This window comes from Saccopteryx bilineata, chromosome 1, assembly GCF_036850765.1.
Source record: "Saccopteryx bilineata isolate mSacBil1 chromosome 1, mSacBil1_pri_phased_curated, whole genome shotgun sequence".
Taxonomy (NCBI): Eukaryota; Metazoa; Chordata; class Mammalia; order Chiroptera; family Emballonuridae; genus Saccopteryx; species Saccopteryx bilineata.
The window spans coordinates 202957954-202978736 of record NC_089490.1 but is presented as its reverse complement, the minus strand read 5'-3'; the positions used below and the strand labels follow the sequence as shown (position 1 = coordinate 202978736).

Here is a 20783-nt window from a genome sequence, read left to right as displayed (position 1 = left end):
TGGGCACAGGGAGGAGCCGCCTGCCAACTCTGTGGTGCGTCAGACTGACGCAGCCGCCAGTGACCCCGGGACAAGTCATTCTGCCAGGGACTCAGAGCAAACTCCTATTTCCAGCACTGTATCTGGCTTCCAGGAAGAAACCTATTTTGATCATGGCTGTCGGGTTCCAGAAAGCAGAGAGAATTCTCAGTGAAGTCCCCTGACTCTGGGGAGGAGGGGACAGGCCTGCCTTCCAGGCCAGACCCTGCAGACAGAACTACGACACAGTCACTGTGGTGCCACCCCTCCCATTTCCCTGTGGCATCCGGGTACATAAGGGCAGTTCCTTGTGCCTGGGGTGGTGCTGGTCACACCAGGCACTGACCTCAGAGTGACCGGGTGTCCCGAAGGCCTCGAGTCCTAGCAAAACAGGAGAGCCACACCGTGCTTTCAACCAGGTGTGTAATTAATTAATACACAGGAGAGCCACACCATACTTTCAACCTGGTATGTAATTTATTTATTTATTTATTTATTTATTTATTTATTTATGACAGAGAGACAGAGAGACGACAGATAGAGACAGACAGATAGGAAGGGAGAGAGATGAGAAGCATCAATTCTTTTTGCGGCATCTTAGTTGTTCGTTGATTGCTTTCTCATAGGTGCCTTGACTGGGTGCTACAGCAGACTGAGTGACCCCTTGCCCAAGCCAGCGACCTTGGCTTAAGCTGGTGAGCTTTGCTCAAACCAGATGAGTTCGCGCTCAAGCCGGGGACCTTGGGGTCTTGAACCTGGATCCTCCACGTCCCAGTCCGATGCTCTCTCCACTGCCCACCGCCTGGTCAGGCTGTGTAATTTATTTTTTAAATCTCATTACACAGTCCTCAGTTTCCAGCCACAGGGGGCTAACACCCTTTGGATAGGGCAATCACCCATGTAGGGCTGTCTGCAGGCCCTTAATCAGAAAAGGTCATTGGTGACACGGTGGAGAGACAGCTGTTCTGGCTGCACTTCTTGACTATCAGCTGGCTGCACAACTGTGCACCATCTCGGAGCTAGAAAACTGTGCTGTCACCTGCCAGTCCACATCACGACGACCTGTGGCAGGGCTGAGAAAGTTGAGGTCTGGAGGCCGCCGCTGCCTTCTCGACAGGAAGGGCTTCTCAAGGTCTCCGTATCCTGTCCTGGTTCTCACTCTCTGAATGTATTAACCTATTCACCCCTGGGGTCGGTGACACAGACAAGGAGACAAGCAGGTCTTACAACTATTTATAACTCTGATTCACTCTCAATCTCGGAGGGCTGTGGGTGTACGCTGCAGCCTACCAACTTTCTTTCACAAGAGAATGCCCAGCAAAGCTCTTCTGGGACTGCAGCCAGAACGGCTGGGCCCAGACCCCATGCTGCCTCAGTGACCCGACAGCCTTCAAAGAAGGCCAGGGCCACGGGAAGAGAACTTCCTCCCTGGTACCCAGCCACCACCTGTAAAGGATTCTCGATTGCAAGTGAACAGCATTTTCAGTTTCAGTTCCTAGAGTCAGGACTGTGTTTGAAGAGGCCCACTTAATGGAAGAAGTGAAGTCTGGTTATAGAACGACTTGGGGGAAAACAAAGCTGTTTGCTTCTGCTGTGTGTCATGTTGGCAGCGGGGGATGAGGGGAGGGGGAGCCAGCCCCCTGGGCGCTGTCTGTGGGAGTCCGAGGTCAGCGGGAAGCCCAGAGCCTGCACCTGGGCTCCCAGTTTCCTCTCTGGACACCAGGAGCGTCAGCCCTGCCGTAGGCCTCCCTTTCTCTTTCTTTTTCACACTTGAACCACTTCCCCTGGTCCCAGTGCTTCCCCCGCCTGCTCCTACCTGCCTGCCCTCCCTCCTCTCCCTCATCCCCAAGAACCTCTTGGGTGGGGAACAGACGGAGGCGGTAGGAAAAACACGCTCATCTTATCGAAAAGTCCGATGGAACACTGGTAGAGGCAGGGATCTCTGTCTGCTGGTTTTCTGAATTGAAAATCTCTACACAGGGTAGGAAGTCACGGCTGTGGATGGCCAGTCAGCGCAGCTGAGTGACTCAGGAGCTGTCCCAACCTGCCCACTGGTGGCCTGTCGTGTGAGAGCAGCTGGCAGGGCACAGGCTCAGCTGCCACCAGCCCGAGGGGCCACTGGCCACTCCGGAGTGGGCAGCTGGGCAGGTGGATGGTGCAGAGTGGTTGGCAGCGGTCCTGGCATGTAGCCGTGCAGACGGAAAGCCATGCTTGTCCTAGAAATGGAGGAAGAACGTGTGGGGAGAGGTCTGCTAGGTTCCCCAGCGTACATGCGCTTTCGGGGAGGTGGAGTCTTGAGAGGTGGCAAAGGACACATGGTCCTGGGTTTCAGAACGAGGCCCATGACACGATCTTCCAGACCGAAGGACAGGTCAGTGTTCTGGTGTTTGAGTTATAAGACAGCATTTGACTGATGGAGCTAGGGCTTGCACACGGCCCACAGAGGGCCTCCTCTGTTACTCCCCAATAGCCCAGCAGAGCTGTGGCACCCACAAAACAGGGGGGGCTGGGGAGAGGAAGGGAGAGAGCATTCCGGGGGCTGAGCCACCGCGGGTAAGGGCAGGCGCTGCAGAGAGCGGAGGCGTGGGTGGCTCATGTCCCCTGCCCCGCTCCTGGAACTGGCTTGAGCCCAGGCATTGGAGGACGTGGGGCTTGTCCTCTGTCCCCCGGGACTGAGGAGGAGGAGAATGCCAGGGGCTGAGCCTGGGGAGACTGAGTGACAGAGCACACCAGGCTGCCGACAAGCCTGCTTGCCTGTGGAACCCAGCCTGCCATGTGCCCCAAGGATGTGGGCTCCGGCAGTCCCAGGGAAGCAACCCTGAGGTGGCCTTGCTGTCTCCCAAGGGCGAAGGCCACACTTCAGCAAAGGCCTCAGGACTGATGACACTGGAAAAGGGTGGCAGCCCCAGGGCAGGCGGTGGGGGTCCGCCCTCTGGGCAGGGGCTGGCAATGAACTGGGAGATTTTCAGGGGATTCAAACCCTGCATTCAAGCATAAGAACATCATACTCTGGGAATTTCTGCTGAAACCTGACATATATGCCTGTTAGGAAAATCAGAAATGCCCTTTGCATAATTTCGTCTGTGTGTGTCTGTGAGTTTGTGTGTGTTAAATGTGGCCAGGATTTAAAATCAAGCATAATTCCATACAGTGGGAGGGGGGGAGCATATTTGTTTTGTATCAATAAATCTTTCTTGCCTTCCCTTTCCTATATAATTTTTTTAACCTTCTTTAAATTTGGTATTTAAGAATTGGTGGAGACTAGGTCTGATTACAACATTATATACTATAGAGAATATTTTTCACCAAAATTCATTTTAGGCCCTGGCCAGTTTGCTCAGTGGTAGAGCGTCGGCCTGGCATGCAGGAGTCCCAGGTTCGATTCTTGGCCAGGGCACACAGGAGAAGCGCCCATCTGTTTCTCCACCCCTCCCCCTCTCCTTCCTCTCTGTGTCTCTCTTCTCCTCCCGCAGCTGAGGCTCCATTGGAGCAAAGTTGGCCGAGGTGCTGAGGATGGCTCTGTGGTCTCTGCCTCAGGTGCTAGAATGGCTCTGGTCACAACAAAGCGATGCCCCGGATGGGCACAGCATCGCCCCCTGGTGGGTGTGCTGGATGGATCCCGGTGGGGCGCATGTGGGAGTCTGTCTGACTGCCTCCCCGTTTCTGGCTTCAGAAAAATACAAAAAAAAAATTTCATTTTAGGACAAACATCCTAGCTCTAGAGATATTGCCATGTTGTTCTCCCCTGAGCTTGTAATTAATGTACTCTTCAGATCGTGTACTGTTCCAGTAAAATAAAAGCATATGGATTATAGGACATTTGAAGTTATGGAGACTTGGAAGGAACAAGAGCACAAATCCTGTACTCCGTGGGTGCGTGTTAGAGGAGGTGCCCAGCAAGGGCAGGCTCAGAGTGGAGGCCAACCCACTCTAGGGTGCACACCAGGGCCGTCCCTCAGCTTACTGATGGCAGAGAGAGGGCTAAAGCCAGATTCCAGCACAGTGGTTAGACATTACAAAGTGATCCCCGATCACTCTAGGACCCACCTGACACCGTCTGTAGCTATCACCATACTATCTACTATTCTGTACTTGACATCCTCATGACTGTTCTGTAACTGCCACTCCATCGTCCTTCTTCCTCCCTTCACCTCCTTCCCCCAGCCCCCCAGCCTGGTGACCCTAATCTGTTCTCTGTGTCCATGCGTCTGTTTCTATGTTGTTTCTTCATTGATCTTGTTATTTAGATTCTGCATGGAAGTGGCGTTGGTCGTTCTCTGTCTGACTCTGACAACGTTTTTGCAGTGGCCTCCTGGACACGGTATCTCTGCTTTTATTGTCCAGGCCTTAGAGAGCACCGCCCTCGGGACTTCGGACCATGTGGCAGGCGGATCGCGCAGGCGCAGGAAGGGGACCACGCAGGAGGCGAACCGCGTGGGAGTTCTGTAGGAGCAGCTGCAGGGGCGCCACCTGCTGGGGTTTGGGCCGCACCACAGGCTGCCTGGTGAGTGAGGGTCCATGCAGCAACCCCGGACCATCTATTTCCGCTCTGACTCGCCATGGGCAAGAGAGATGATATTTATCTTCTCCTATGTATCTCATTTAGTCCAAAGAAAACCATCAGAGAAGTCAGTTTCCTCCATTCTAAATGCAACACCTCTCCCAGAGCCCATTGCTGTTCCAGACAGATCGCAGAAGTGAGTCCCGGGAGCTGATTTCTAATCGTGATGTCAGCGTCACTACTGGGGACCCAGAAGCCCTGGTCGAGGGGCGCGGGGCGCGGTGGCGAGTGACAGTAGGAAGGGAGGCAGCTCTCTGAGACGCTGACCCCACCTGCGCCAGGCAGCTACGGGCATCCTCAGCCCCCAGAAGTCTGGCCAGAGCCAGGTCACACTCCTGGGGTCACACTCCCGGGGTCACACTCCCTGGGTCTCGCTGCAGGGGCCAGGAAGAGCCCGAGGATGGGTTAAGTGGGTAGATAACATTCATCACACAGACTGGGGGTAAGGTCGACCTTAGACTTGGAAGGAAATAGAAGATGTTTACATTGTCTTTCCTGGTCTTACGGGCTCTTCACTCTAGTAAAGGACACAGAACGTGGACACTAGGAACGTCGGCACAGTTAACACGGGAAAAAGGTTCTTCACAAAGAACAGGACTGGGAGGCACTCGAGTGTACTGTTGATAGAAGAGATGTCAGCGAAGAGGGGACGCTGAAATGAGAGCCCAGGGAGAGGGGCTGGCTGGGACACCGGACTCCTGCCATGGACTGCCTGCACGGAGTGTGTGTGTGTGTGGGGGGGGCGTGATGTGCTGAGAAGTGGAAGCTGGAAATGACCGATGTGGGAGAGCTTCACACCGAGTGGCCTCGGTCCACCTCCGGTCATACGGGCAGCAGTCCGTCAGGGTGCACCTGGCAGCAGGGATGTTGGGCTGAGCCCAGAGAAAGGTTTAGAGTGAGCGTCCAGCAGTCAGGAAGCAGTGAGGGTGCAGTGGGTCACACCGCTCGGCTCTGCTGGGACCTTGTTGTGAGAAGAAATTCCTCGCAGAAGTGGGCGGGACTTTTCAGGTGGAGAGAGGAAGGCAGGAACCCCGAATGCCGGTGGTGACATCAGGAAGAGGGTGTGCCTGGGGCTGAGGGGGTGGGGAGAAGGGCTTAGAGCTGGAAGCCTGAGGGTCTGAGGCCTGTGGACCCCTCTCCCAGCAGCAGAGTGCTCGCCACCCAGTGACCTCCTCCACTCCACCCTGCAGGTGGATCTCTGTAAATCAAAACCCACTCACTTGGCGAGGAGGTGGCTGAGTGTGCTGACAGGCTCCAGTGGGAAGACTATTATTAATGCAATGGCTGAATTTTTGCAGATATAATTCATGGAAATGAAAAAAAAATGTAGCCTTTCCCACTTAATTTTTTTTTAAATGCGAACAAACACCGCAAAGCAAAAATAAACCTCCACATGAACCATGTTAAAAATACAGCAAAGATGATTAAATAAATAAAAACACTTAGGAACAATTAGAAACTTTACAAGCTCTTCGCCATCATCTTATTTACCCTGTTTTCCCTTGGGCTTATGTATGCATGTATTTTTTCATCTTCACCTTGAATCTTTATACTTAGAGTTGAAAACTATTCCAGAATAGGAAACCCTTTACCAGGAATCTATATATGTTTGAATTTTAGTTTTCATTATTATTATTATTATTATTATTTATTGTTGTTGATGTTATTGCTATGGGATTTCACTTCCCTGAAATGAGGATTTTTCTCTTTTTAAATTTTTGCTCGTAACTGGTTCTTTCTTTACTTTCTAAAATGGGGAAGAAACTGTCTTCTCCATCGCTGCCGCTGAAAGACAAGAGGTGAGGTCACTAAGCGAAACCCGATCTTCTCCCTGTCGGGACTCCAAAGTCCCCTCTTCCTTCCTGGGAAGGATGCACTTCTGCCCCCCCCCCCCCCCCCGCTCCTGTCCACATCCTTCCGTGGTGTGTCCTTGAGAACAGAGCAGTCCCTCACTCATGGGGGAATTCGAACTTGGACTTCCGGTTGCAAAGTGTGACTTATCAGAACATGACTTGTAAGGAGGGAATTCACCAAGCCTCTGAGCTGAGCCAGCGTCCCAGGCAGACCTGTCCTGGGCAGGGGGGAGGGGGGGCTCCCACAGCTGTGGACCATTCTGGAAGCAGAGGCCCTGGGGACACTTGGGACAGACCTTGCAGAGCAGTGCATGCCCTAGCTCCTCCAGCTGATTTCACCCCAGGGTCCACAGTGCCACACCGGGTCTGGGCCTGGCTCCCCTACTGCACCTCAGGTTGACTGGCTGCGTGGGTGACACTGAGAGGAAAAGGCCTTTAAAAAACTTCATTTCACCCTGGCCGGTTGGCTCAGTGGTAGAGTGTCGGCCTGGCATGCAGGAGTCCCGGGTTCGATTCCTGGCCAGGGCACACAGGAGAAGCGCCCATCTGCTTCTCCACCCCTCTCCCTCTCCTTTCTCTCTCTCTCTCTCTCTTCCCCTCCTGCAGCCAAGGCTCCATTGGAGCAAAGTTTGCCTGGGCGCTGAGGATGGCTCTGTGGCCTCTGCCTCAGGCGCTAGAATGGCTCTGGTTGCAAGAGAGCGACGCCCCAGATGGGCAGAGCATCGCCCCCTGGTGGGCATGCCAGGTGGATCCCAGTGGGGCGCATGCGGGAGTCTGACTGCCTCTCCGTTTCCAACTTCAGAAAAATACAAAAAAACAAAAACAAAAACAAACAACAACAACAACAACAAAAAAACTTCATTTCAAGTAGTCAATGCAGAGGATAAAGATCACAAGGGAGGCAGTCACATTTCCCTGGGCGGTGGAATGTTGAGGCACCCTCACTTGCGTGACCAGCTGGGGCCGCGGTGCCAGCTCCCAGGAGTCTCTGTTCCCATCAACAGCTCATGGGCTGTCCTCCCAGGGCCATCTCCACAGGGAGGGCTGGGTGTGCCCCCCCCCTCCGTCCCCTCCCCTCCTCCACTCTCCTCTGCTGGTCTCCCAGTAGGCATCCCTGCAGTTACACAGCACGAACAACAGGTCAGAAGTAGGTTCATTTTTGCCCCCAAATCCAAATACATTCAATATGATTTTAATCTCCTGGGAAGGTTTTCAAGGTAGTTAGAATAGGGTGAGATAACTTGGCCAGATGGACCTGACTCAGTGTGGGTCAGCCTGTGGTGTGGAATGCCACGTGTTAGGGGGCCTGTAGCCTCCTGCCTGCAAAAACATGTGTTGATATCCAAACACCTTTACCTCAGACTGGGACCTTACTCAGATAGAGGGGCATGGCAGAAGTAATGAGTGAGCCAAGGTCATACCGGACAGAGCAGGGTGGCCCCCTCGTTCAGCCTGACAGGTGTCCTTATAAGGAGATGGCCATGTGTGAAGGTGCAGACACACAGGGCAGACACGTGTGACAACAGAGGCAGAAACTGGAGGGTGCAGATATGAGCCATGGAAGTCAGAGGCCCCTGTGACCCCAGACACGGGGGGGGGGGGAGAAGGGGAGGCAAGGGAACACCCTTTTCAGATTCCAGAGCAAGGCTGCCCTGGTGACTCCTGGGTTTGGACTTCTAGCCTCAGAAGTGGGAGACAATACATTTCTGTTATTTAAAGCCATCCATCCACTGTGTGATCTTTTACTGTGACAGCCTGAGGAAACGAATAAGCCGCGGAAAGCAGAAGTGGATTAGAGGGTGATGCAAAGCCAGCACCAAAAAGGAGGAGAGTTCAGACGCCACCAGGGCAGGCACTCCCGTTGCCTCAGCCGGTATCTGCAGCGTGAGGGCCATTGTGACGGGGTGCATACACGTGACTGCGCTGCGTGCGTGCACCACCATGCATAAATTCTTCGAGTTCGAGACGGTTTTCAGTCCTGAGGTTAGTTTGTGGATCCTCAACGGAGTCTTGAGTGCACATTCCAGGCGAGAAAAGAGAAGGCACCCCGGCCCCAGCTGGTCACGCAAGTGAGGGTGCCTCGACATTCCACCGCCCAGGGAAATGTGACTGCCTCCCTTGTGATCTTTATCCTCTGCATTGACTACTTGAAATGAAGTTTTTGTTGTTGTTGTTGTTGTTGTTTGTTTTTGTTTTTGTTTTTTTTGTATTTTTCTGAAGTTGGAAACGGAGAGGCAGTCAGACTTCTCTGGGCACTGAGCAGAGAAGTCCGGTGTCATGGCTGCTGAGTGGTAGAGCCAGGGCCCCTGGGTACGAGTGTCTCCCGGCGTCTGCCCAGGGGCAGCTCTGCACCGGGGGAAGCCGTGGCCCTCCCACGTGGCCGTGGAGCAGGATGGGGTGGGGCAGGCCCTGGCCCCCCCTGGGAGTGGGCAGTGTGGGCACCAGGCGCCGGGAAAGCCATGCCCTCCGTGTTTCCAGTGACCACATTCCCTTGGTCAGCTCTCCAGCAGTGGGGAGACATCCCCCTCTAAACAGCTCAACAGGAAAGGAGCAGAAGGCAAAGTACTTCCCAGGGGCAACCATGTTCGGTGTCTGAAAATCTCGCTTTACCGAGAAAGTAAAAAGATAATTCAGACTTTTTGTAGCATAGTTGATTGCACTTTACTTCTTTTTACGACTGATAGTAAAATGTCCAAAACGCAGAAGACGCTGGGCTCACACGGCAGACTGCCTACTTACAAGTCCTGTCGTGGCAGAGTCCCACAAAGAGGGAGTCCAGGCAAACCCAGATGCGGGGTGCTTTATCATCGTACGCGGTGCCTTATCATGGCATGGACAACTTCCAGTTTTGACTTAATGCCTGGACGCACTAAATCCTTCACTCCGATGTGGATGTGCCTGGTGATGACGGAATTTGTCACAGAGCAGCTCTCTCTGCCCCTGTACATTTCAGACACTAGCTCCTCTGCTGCCTGCGTGCTCTGGGCCAGGCGTGGCGGGACACCATCATGTCGTGATACCACCTCTGGCCCTGTTATAGTACAGAGAGGTGGGCACGGGGAGAGGGGCGTTCCTGGAGGCTACGCGGACACCAGTTCACTTGTGAACAAGGGAGTCATGGACCATGCCAGGACCTTCCATGAGGCTGAACTCAAGACATCGCCCTGAGCTCGGTGCCCGCCCACCCCGTGGTCACTGCCACCTGTGCAGGCCTCCCTCCTGCTTCCCCCCAGGAGACCCCAGTCCCAAAGGCACACTGTGCATGTGTTTAGGCAGCAGGTGTCTGTGCTTCATACGTAAAAGGAGTAGGCCGTTCCCCCTGTTGGGTACAGTGGCACCCCCACTGAGAAAGCATGCCTTGGCCACGTGCCCCCGAGTGATCTAGCCACTGTGATGCCACCGAGCCCAAGGGAGACACGGTGTGGGAATTTGGGAGGGAGAGAAGCAAGACCAGGCTACGCATAATGACAGGGACTCCCCCACTGAGTACCTAGGGAGGGGGCAGCTTGAGTGGGGCGTCCCCGGCCCTAACCTCCTCTTTCTTCCTAGTAAATCTACCCCGGCCAACATGGCAGCAGCCACTGTGGCCTCGTAGGACAGTCACAGGGAAGAGCCTGAACACGCTCCCCCTTCAGAAAGCTAGGCAGGTGTCCTCATGTCCCTGTGACCCCTCAGAAGAGGACATCTGCTTACGCCAGGTCGGAGAGAGCAGAGAAGCCACAGTCCCAGGCCAGGCGGTGAGGAACCTGCAGAGAGACCAGACCCTCCGCCTCTGACTTCACAACTGTGGCCTCTTGGGCGTGGTGCCAGTACATTCTGTCCTATAACAGTGTATTCTTTGCGATAAAGTTTTATTGTGAAGTGTTCATTGGTTTTGCAGTGGTGACTGAGAGAGCACATTTAAAATAATTAGAATGTCCATATGGTCGTCAATATATTACTCTAATTATTGATTTTGGAAAACAACTTTTAATTCATTTCTAAATGTTCTAAGTCTTGACAAGTACTAGGAACACAACCCACCTCCAACCATTGCGCGTAAATGTTGGACATCTGGTACCAGAAAGGGAATTTACCGATTCTCCCATTCCCTCGTGCTTTGGAGGAAAAGTGGATTTGAAGGATGAACCCACTGCTGTTCTTGTGATTATAAGCGGTCGTGTTGTGAGACTGTGCAGTCTCATGTAGCGAGTTAGGTCATCCCAGGGGGCTGTGACGTGCTGCTCGATGGGGCTGTTGGAGTTATGGGGCCCAAGAACATCAGCGGGCAAGGGATGTTCAACATGTTTTTACAAACTTAAAATAGAAAGACGGGTTTTACTTTTTTCCCATGTAGGAGAGAGTGGAACATTTTAAAATTGAGAAAGTTAAAAAGAATTCCAAGATAAAAGAAAGTGAGACTTGAAATTTCTATGTAGTTTTGGGTCTTTTAGTCACAGTCCCCAAATCATTTCTCATAAGGTGCTTTTATCTTTGGCCCCTGCTTGTATAGGAAGAAATCTTATTTACAGGGCTTTAGCTTAGAAAATGGATACCAGTGATCGAATAACACTGCATGCAGAGCACTCCCGTCATAGCCGATGCCGCGAGCTGATCACAGAAACGTGGAAGTTGTCCTTCAAGCCCACTCAGCTTCCCTGAGCCACAGTTCCCACTCTCGTGAAGGGTTAGAATGAAACAGCCTTCAGAAAGGTGGTTATATGGATCAATGAGTTAATATGTTACAACAGTTCAGAACTTTTCCTGGAATTACAGACTTGCTGCCGTTGTTGTTGCTGTGGGTTGGAGCATCACAAAATCACAGGGCTTCTGCCCCAAGCTCCTCTGAGCCCCATGCCGTGGTCTTCTGCATCCCCTTCTCTTAGAGGTAGGAATTCTCAGTGTGGCCTTGGCGATCCTGTATGTAACTGTCTGTGAGTTGCATTGCGATTGCACTCTATGCAAACTTCCTGTTTGCTTGTCGGTAGCCACCACTAGACTGTGAGCCCGGAGGGCAGCTTGTCTGTTTCTCTCGTTCATCATCCCACCCACTGTCCGCGCATGGGACCAAGCACCCAGTAGGCGCACAGTTCTGGGCTGAATGAACACAAGCATAGATGGGGATGGTGCCACGACAGAGAGTTATGTACTTAGATTTCTTTAGGTAAAATGTTTTTCCCATGTGGTTTTAAAATCTGCTTCAGTTGTGACCTGCGGCCTCCATGACTCATTCAGCCTCCCAGCCAAAAACACCAGGAGTGCTCATTACGGTAAAAGGCAATGTCTTCACAAAGAACAGTTGTCTACCTACAGTAATAAACAGAAACCACCTACCCTCTAATTTCATGTTGGCCCATCAGCCACCAAAGAGCAGGAGTTTTCCATTCCCACCCAAGAGCATCACGGTGGAACTGGAGGCTGCGGTCACTCCGAAAGGTGCGGGGCTGGAGCAGAGATAGTGGTCCACCACGGAGTCAGTAATGTTCTCTTGAGTCTGCAGTGCGGGGCCTCACGTGCCGGACACGGGTGGGCAGTGGAAGTCCCTGCCCCTGTGCTGACGAGCCTGCTGCTGTACCAAGGAGAGAAGGCCATGCTAGGAAAGGGAGGACCGACTCAAAGCTGTCCCGATGGACGACAGGTGTACACATGATGGTTCTTGGCCGGTGACTTCTGGGGGCTCTCTCCTTTAGGAAGAAACACTGGGCCGGTTTTAAAAAAATGTTAGTCTTAGGGTTAAGAATTATTTATTTCCTAACTTTATTTGTTGGATGGAACATCAAGGGTTGGCGTAATTTCCGAAGAAAGAGTTTTAAGTGTCTGTCAGTCATTCAGGTGGAGCTGTCTGTACTGCTCACAAAAATTAGGGGATATTTCAAAATGAATACGAAGCAATGAAATACCCCCTGATTTTTGTGAGCCGTATAGTAGACAGAAATACTGATCTTAGGCAGCAATTTTCAACCCGTGTGCCACAGGAATGTTTAAAGCGTTCAGTACCTGACTATCTGTCAGGGGCCCTGACCTCTTTTTCCTTAGATTGTCAAATAAACAGTGATAACAATCAACACAACAGTGGCTCTCCGGTGCGAATGTCCTGTACTGACCCAGTAATATAGGTCGTTTAATGGAGCTGTATTGTTATTGTTATTATTATTATTATTTACAGAGACAGAGAGAGGGATAGATAGGGACAGACAGATAGGAACTGAGAGAGATGAGAAGCATCAATCGTCAGGTTTTGTTGTGGCACTTTAGTTGTTCACTGATTGCTTTCTCTTATGTGCCTTGACCGCGGGCCTTTAGCAGATTGAGTAACCCTGCTCGAGCCAGTGACCTTGGGTCCACGCTGGTGAGCTTTTGCTCAAATAAGATGAGCCTGTGCTCAAGCTGGCGACCACAGGGTCTCAAACCTGGGTCCTCAGCATCCCAGTCCAACGCTCTGCCCACTGCACCACCACCTGGTCAGGCTGGAGCTGTATTTTATTGACATTGTCACATAACAAGGTTGTGTCTGATGGTTACCTCTTGGTACCAGAAATCCGTATACACTTCTATAGGCACCAATTCTTTAAAAAGTCACTTGGAAGCAAAAAGGGTAGATTATTACTATCATAACAGGGTTTTTTTGTGTATCAGTCAAAATTATACCTATTTTTTTGTTGGATTGGCAAAATAGATCTCTATATATTTTGGTGGGCCACTGAATTTTAGTAATTAGCTAATGTGCACCATGAAATGGGAAGGCTGGAAGTCACAGGTCCAGAGCCAGGGAGAGAAAACAAGACTGCAGTAGGTTTGGAAGTTATGGGCGCAGTTAACGCTGTGGGAATAGTTAGACCAGCGGAAATCCAGTGGAGAAGCTGGAGTGGGAAAGGGCTCAGGAGCAGGAATAGCGCAAGGAGGCCGAGGATTTCCAACCACTGCGTAGGAGACTTAGAGGGATGTGTCTCCCCTTCACAGGAGCCCAGGGAGTGCCCCAGGTGGAGGGGCAATTGCGGGCTGAGGGCGTGCTATGGGGTGGAGCAGCCAGCAAGGTGGATGCTGACAGATGCCTTCAGTGTTCATGACCTCAGAGACACATTTTCACTAGATGGACGCACATAGGACATCTGGTCCATTGTTTTACCTCAGCCAGAGTGTCCTGAGCAGCCATGAGAGTGCAGCATTGACTTTGTCTTCTACGTCAGCAGTCCCCAACCTTTTTTGGGCCACAGACCAGTTTAATGTCAGAAAATATTTTCACAGTCTGGCCTTTAGGGTGGGACGGATAAATGTATCACGTGACCGAGACAAGTGTCAAGAGTGAGTCTTAGACAGATGTAACAGAGGGAATCTGGTCATTTTTAAAAAATAAAACATCGTTCAGACTTAAATATAAATAAAACGGAAATAATGTAAGTTATTTATTCTTTCTCTGCGGACCGGTACCAAATGGCTCACAGACTGGTACCGGTCCGCGGCCCAGGGGTTGGGGAACACTGTTCTACGGCCTCTATTAATGATACTGGTCCCTTCTGATGGGCAGAGGAAGGGGAGAGAGAGAGAGAGAGAGAAACACACAGAGAGAGAGGCCCTCATGTGACTGTAGTGTGGGTGTCCTCAGATCCAGATGTACCCTCTGCTTGGGGGCTGTCCTTACCCAAGCCAGGGTTCCTGGAACAGCTCTGTTTTAGTTAAGTGGCATGGTCAGTAGATAGCTCTGTTTTACCAAGGTGACCCAGCACTGGGACATTAGGTCTGAAGCTCGTGTTTGTTGAGCCACTGTGATTTCCGCTTAAAATATATATAACTGTGACTTCTGTCAGTTCATATCTGTGAATCAACTATTACTCACTGATCTAGCGGGCAAGGCCGTGGGACTCTCCTTTGCTACACCTGAGTATGAGCTGGCTCTCCGCTCCCCACATCTGGATAACCGTGAGGCAGAGTCTTATCTTTTCTATTCATTGTGGGAAATCGAAACAATCCGATTTTCAGTTTTTAAGATGGAAAATCCAAAACAATATCAAAATTTAAACTTTTCGTCTGGTTAGAGCTTTCCATTTCCCCGACGAGCAGCACAGGACTGACAGGTGGCTCTCGACCCACCCTGCACAGGGTGCTCAGCATTCCCACTCTCCTCTGTTCCCCACAGATGGTGCCAGGGCAGAGAAGAGGTGGGGTGAGAGGGCGGTCCTGGTGACCCTTACACACAGGCTGCCCATGCTGACCCTCGCCTGGCACACGGCAGCTAATTCCACAGAGACTCCACCTGTCCTTGTTCTCGACAGGCAGTTCCCTCTCCAGATGACCTCGTGTGACAGCCCATAGCACCCCCACCTGGTGGCCACCCCACACAGCCTGGTTCTGCCAGGACTTGCTCACCCCAGGACAGCCTTTGGGTCGAAGCTCTCTGGTAGTGGCTGTCATGCAGCCACTCCACTGCCCATCGACCAGAGCCGGCCTGGCAGCATCTGGCATGCTGGCCCTTGCCCCCTCGGACTGCTCCGGTTTCTTCTTCAGAAGGGCCCCAGGCTCCTGGGCACACACGTGTTTGACCCGACAGTCTCACGTGGCACTCTGGGGGTGGCAGCGTGGGGCAGGGCTGGGCCACGAAATGCCAGGTTGGCCACTGATCCTGGGAGGAGCCTGAGCTCTGGAAGCACTTCGGTCCGCCCGCCTCATGCACTCAGGCCTGGGACCCATGTCTTCCCCCTGGGGAGCACGGGGGACACGCCTTCTCCGCTGTGAGCCTGTGCCTTCGCTCACTGTTATACAGCCTGCGGAGTGAAGGCTGCTGGATGGAGTCATGCTAGCAGGTGCCTGGTGACTCTTCAGGACGCGAGAGAATTACCCATTATCCCCAGCTCTCTGGTTTAGCTGAAATTTCGAGAAAATAAAAAAAACCTTATGCTTGTGTTTGGGGATGTTGCAGTCATCTTCATGGATTATGAATAAGATCAGGAAGTTGAATTAGTTCATCTTTCAAAAGTTTCCTCTCTTGGTAAAATATGCTGAAATCCTTTATTTGGTAGTCTTAAGAAAAACCCAAATCAGGAAGTAACCTCTAAAAGGCCTAGAATAAGTGAAAATAGTATCTCAGCCCCCATCCCCACCCAAGCCTAACTAATTTATTTAAGAGGAGATTCCCTTGGGTGTCTCTTTACTGCCAGGTCCTCTGACTTTTTCATATACTCTTTTTTCTACAACAGTTAGTGTTCTTTTGTTGCAAATGATAGAAATCACCTTAAAACTGCTTATCCATTAGGATGCTATTAGTTGCAAGCAACCAAAAACCTAACTTAAACTGACTTTAAAAAAGAAAAAAGGAAATGTATGGTTTGTGTAAGTGAATTTTCAGAGGCTTCAGGAGAAGCTTGATCCAGGTTCTCATCAAAGACCAGTTTTGTTTTTGTTTTGTTTTCCTGCATGGTTTTGGTTTTACATTAAACCTGACTTCCCTTATAGTTGTAAGGTATTGGTCAGAGCACCTGACACTGAAATCTCTTTTCATTTACATCCACTGGACAGCTTTTTTTTTTTTTTTGCTAACTTCTCAGAATGAGAAAGGAAACTCCTTTCTCCAAAGCTCCCAGAAAATACTCTTGATTGCTCACTCAGCACAAACACGGTCACGTGCTCCCTTCTGCACCAGTAACTATATCCAGGGAAGAGGATGTGCTCGCTGGCTTCAGCCTGGGTCCACTCTGGAACCGAGCTTTAGGGTCAGTCCTACCCAAAATACCTGCTTGGGGAGCTGTTAGGGAGGAGGAAGCAAAGAGTGGGTGCTGGGGAAGCCATGTCCAGGGGAAAGCAGACTTTGTTACCAGAATACGGAGATGCCTTGCAGGACCTGGCGACAGGAACAGGTGGGCCATGGGAAGGAATGGAATCAGTAAGGAGAAGTTCGCTGTGGTCTAGGCATGGTTTTCGCTGTCTCTTATTTCTCCTTGCAAAGCATTTCCTTTAGGAGAGACTTAGAAGACAGCACCCCACAGCTCCCAAGTTCACGTATGACAGTTACAGACACGCAGTGAATTGAACACCAACTCCGGCTCCAGATTCCACATTACCTGGGAAGGGCCCCCGATTAGCCTTCTAGTCGATGCATGAAGCACACATGGGCACGTCACAAACAAGCATGCTTCTGGGGGCCTGCACTGGTGTGTCAGGGAGGTGTCACGGGGCCACAGCGCATGAGGCTGCCTCCGCACAGCACATCTGTCACAGGTTTATGTTGTCGCACCCTGTCAACAAGAGAAAGAAAGAGACTTGATGAATCAGACACAGAAATTTAAGTGTATGGCAAAGCATCAGGACAGACAGATCTATTGATAAATGGCCCGGGGGTTCGTATCCATAACAATAATTCTGGGTCATTTAATGTTAATACTAGGTTCACTCTAGTCCAGTTAAATTGAAACTATACTCTTATGGAATGACATGTGTCCATTATTGTATTGGTTTGTGTAACCCACAGCTACACTGTTCAGTCTTTTATGGTTTCCTTCACCTGGATGCACTGTCGAGATGAATAGTTCAGATGCCCCGCATTGCGTGTCCCTGGTTAGTTCTGATGCCGACTCTGAATCACTACAGTTGTCACTGACATGAATATTTTCAGCACATACTTCCCTCTCACTAAATAGCATGCTTGCCTCCTCCCGGGATGTATGTGGTGTTATTTCCATAATTTTGACTAAAGAGATGAAGGAGGCTGTTGTTGACTTTGGTTCCCAGAGGCGAGTTTGCTATCAAACTGTTTGTAGATTTCCTCGTTCCCAATATGGGGTGGTGACACTCGGAGTATCTACCTAGTGGTTTCTCTGTGGGATGTCTGAGTCGCTTGGGAAGTAAGGAGCCTCAGGCACATAGCACTGGAATAAAGAAACAGAAGCTTACCACCAGAGGAATGAGAATAAAGTATTCTCATCAATCAGCGTGGCAGGAATGCCCATGGCTGGACCTGGGACCACTCCCTGGAGCCTCGGTCCTGACTTCCCCTGACAAGGTGCCTTGTTCCGGATCCATAGACCCTTCTGCAGAGGAGGTTAAGAATGCAGACTCTGGTCAGGTAGCACTCATGTGGGCTGGATCGGAACCCTTCTCACTGGGAAACTACTTCCCCTCACAAGATGCCCTCCTTTGTACGAGGGTAATACTACTACTAATTAATAATACCTGCCTCGTAGGGTAGCTATGTAAATCCAAGTGCAGAGCCTCTGGTCAGCACACTCTCCTCTGTAAAATTCCCTTCTGTTCCTATTCTTTCCTAGTCCATTTCTTTCTTTTTTTTTTTTTAATTATAATTTTATTTTTTTAATGGGGTGACATCAATAAATCAGGTTACATATATTCAAAGATCAACAAGTCCAGGTTATCTTGTCTTTCAATTATGTTGCATACCCATCACCCAAAGTCAGATTGTCCTCTGTCACCTTCTATCTAGTTTTCTTTGTGCACCTCCCCCTCCCCCTTTTCCTCTCCCTTTCCCCCCTCCCCCTGTAACCACCACACTCTTATCAATGTCTCTTAGTTTCACTTTTATGTCCCACCTACGTATAGAATAATGCAGTTCCTGTTTTTTTCTGATTTACTTATTTCACTTCGGATAATGTTATCAAGATCCCACCATTTTGCTGTAAATGATCCGATGTCATCATTTCTTATGGCTGAGTAGTATTCCATAGTGTATATGTGCCACATCTTCTTTATCCAGTCGTCTATTGACGGGCTTTTTGGTTGTTTCCATGTCCTGGCCACTGTGAACAATGCTGCAATGAACATGGGGCTGCATGTGTTTTTACGTATCAATGTTTCTGAGTTTTTGGGGTATATACCCAGTAGAGGGATTGCTGGGTCATAAGGTAGTTCTATTTTCAGTTTTTTGAGGAACCACCATACTTTCTTCCATAATGGTTGTACTACTTTACATTCCCACCAACAGTGGATGAGGGTTCCTTTTTCTCCACAGCCTCTCCAACATTTGCTATTACCTGTCTTGTTAATAATAGCTAATCTAACAGGTGTGAGGTGGTATCTCATTGCAGTTTTGATTTGCATTTCTCTAATAACTAAAGAAGATGAGCATCTTTTCATATATCTGTTGGCCATTTGTACTTCCTCCTGGGAGAAGTGTCTGTTCATGTCCTCTTCCCATTTTTTCATTGGATTGTTTGTTTGTTTGTTGTTGAGTTTTATGAGTTCTTTGTATATTTTGGATATTAGGCCCTTATCTGAGCTGTTGTTTGAAAATTTCATTTCCCATTTAGTTGGCTTTCTGTTTATTTTGTTATCAGTTTCTCTTGCTGAGCAAAAACTTCTTAGTCTGATGTAGTCCCATTCATTAATTTTTGCCTTCACTTCTCTTGCCATTGGAGTCAAATTCATAAAATGCTCTTTAAAACCCAGGTCCATGAGTTGAGTACCTATGTCTTCTTCTATGTACTTTATTGTTTCAGGTCTTATGTTTAGATCTTTGATCCATTTTGAGTTAATTTTAGTACAGGGGGACAAACTGTAGTCCAGTTTCATTCTTTTGTATGTGGCTTTCCAGTTTTCCCAGCACCATTTATTGAAGAGGCTTTCTTTTCTCCATTGTATGTTCTTGGCCCCTTTATCAAAAATTATTTGACTATATATATGTGGTTTTATTTCTGGACTTTCTATTCTGTTCCATTGGTCTGAGTGTCTATTTTTCTGCCAATACCATGCTGTTTTGATTGTCGTGGCCCTATAATAGAGTTTGAAGTCAGGTATTGTAATGCCCCCAGCTTCATTCTTTTTCTTTAGGATTGCTTTGGCTATTCGGGGATTTTTATAGTTCCATATAAATCTGATGATTTTTTGCTCTATTTCTTTAAAAAATATCATTGGAATTTTGATGGGAATTGCATTAAATTTGTATATTGCTTTGGGTAATATAGCCATCTTGATTATATTTATTCTTCCTAACCAAGAACAAGGAATATTCTTCCATCTCATTATATCTTTCTCAATTTCTCTTAACAATGGTTTATAGTTTTCATTATATAAGTCCTTTACATTCTTTGTTATGTTTATTCCTAAGTATTTTATTTTTTTTGTTGCAATTGTGAAGGGGATTATTCTTTTGAGTTCATTCTCAATTGTTTCATTGTTGGCATATAGAAAGGCTATTGACTTCTGTATGTTAATTTTGTATCCTGCGACCTTACTGTATTGGCTTATTGTTTCTAGTAGTCTTTTTGTGGATTCTTTGGGGTTTTCGATGTATAGGATCATATCATCTGCAAAAAGTGATACCTTTACTTCTTCTTTTCTGATATGGATGCCTTTTATTTCTTTGTCTTGTCTGATTGCTCTGGCTAGAACCTCTAGTACCACATTAAATAACAGTGGAGAGAGTGGACAACCCTGTCTTGTTCCTGATTTAAGGGGGAAAGCCTTCAGTTTAGTGCCATTTAATATGATGTTAGCTGATGGTTTATCATATATGGCCTTTATCATGTTGAGATATTTTCCTTCTATACCCATTTTGTTGAGAGTCTTAAACATAAAATTGTGTTGTATTTTGTCGAAAGCCTTTTCTGCATCTATTGATAAGATCATGTGGTTTTTGTTCTTTGTTTTGTTGATATGGTGTATTACGTTAACCGTTTTACGTATGTTGAACCATCCTTGAGATTCTGGGATGAATCCCACTTGATCATGATGTATTATTTTTTTAATATGTTGTTGTATTCGATTTGCTAGTATTTTGTTTAGTATTTTAGCATCTGTATTCATTAGAGATATTGGTCTGTAGTTTTCTTTTTTTGTGCCATCCTTGCCTGGTTTTGGGATGAGGGTTATGTTGGCCTCATAAAATGTGTTTGGAAGTATTGCTTCTTTTTCAATTTTTTGGAAGACTTTGAGTAGAATAGGAACCAAGTCTTCTTTGAATGTTTGATAAAATTCGCTGGTATAGCCGTCAGGTCCTGGACTTTTATTTTTGGGGAGGTTTTTAATGGTTTTTTCTATTTCTTCTCTACTAATAGGTCTGTTTAGGCTTTCTGCTTCTTCTTGACTCAGTCTAGGAAGGTTGTATTGTTCTAGGAATTTATCCATTTCTTCTAGATTGTTGAATTTAGTGGCATAAAGTTTTTCATAGTATTCTACAATAATTCTTTGTATATCTACGGTGTCCGTGGTGATTTCTCCTCTTTCATTTTGGATTTTGTTTATATGAATTCTTTCTCTTTTTTCCTTGGTAAGTCTTGCCAAGGGTTTGTCAATTTTGTTGATCTTTTCAAAGAACCAGCTCTTTGTTCTATTAATTTTTTCTATAGTTTTACTGTTCTCTATTTCATTTATTTCTGCTCTGATTTTTATTATCTCCTTTCTTCGGCTAGTTTTGGGTTGTTTTTGTTCTT

The 20783-nt window shown here is 48.7% G+C and overlaps 1 long non-coding RNA gene across 1 annotated transcript in view; it reads left to right on the top strand.

Moving 5' to 3' along the window:
* Window positions 1-211: 211 nt before the first annotated feature.
* The window catches only part of LOC136320282 (uncharacterized), a 75139-nt gene continuing 54567 nt past the window's right edge, over window positions 212-20783 (top strand). The window contains exons 1-2 of the long non-coding RNA XR_010728289.1: window positions 212-486; window positions 4363-4522. This is a non-coding gene — a long non-coding RNA (uncharacterized lncRNA). The remainder of the gene's footprint in view (window positions 487-4362; window positions 4523-20783) is intronic.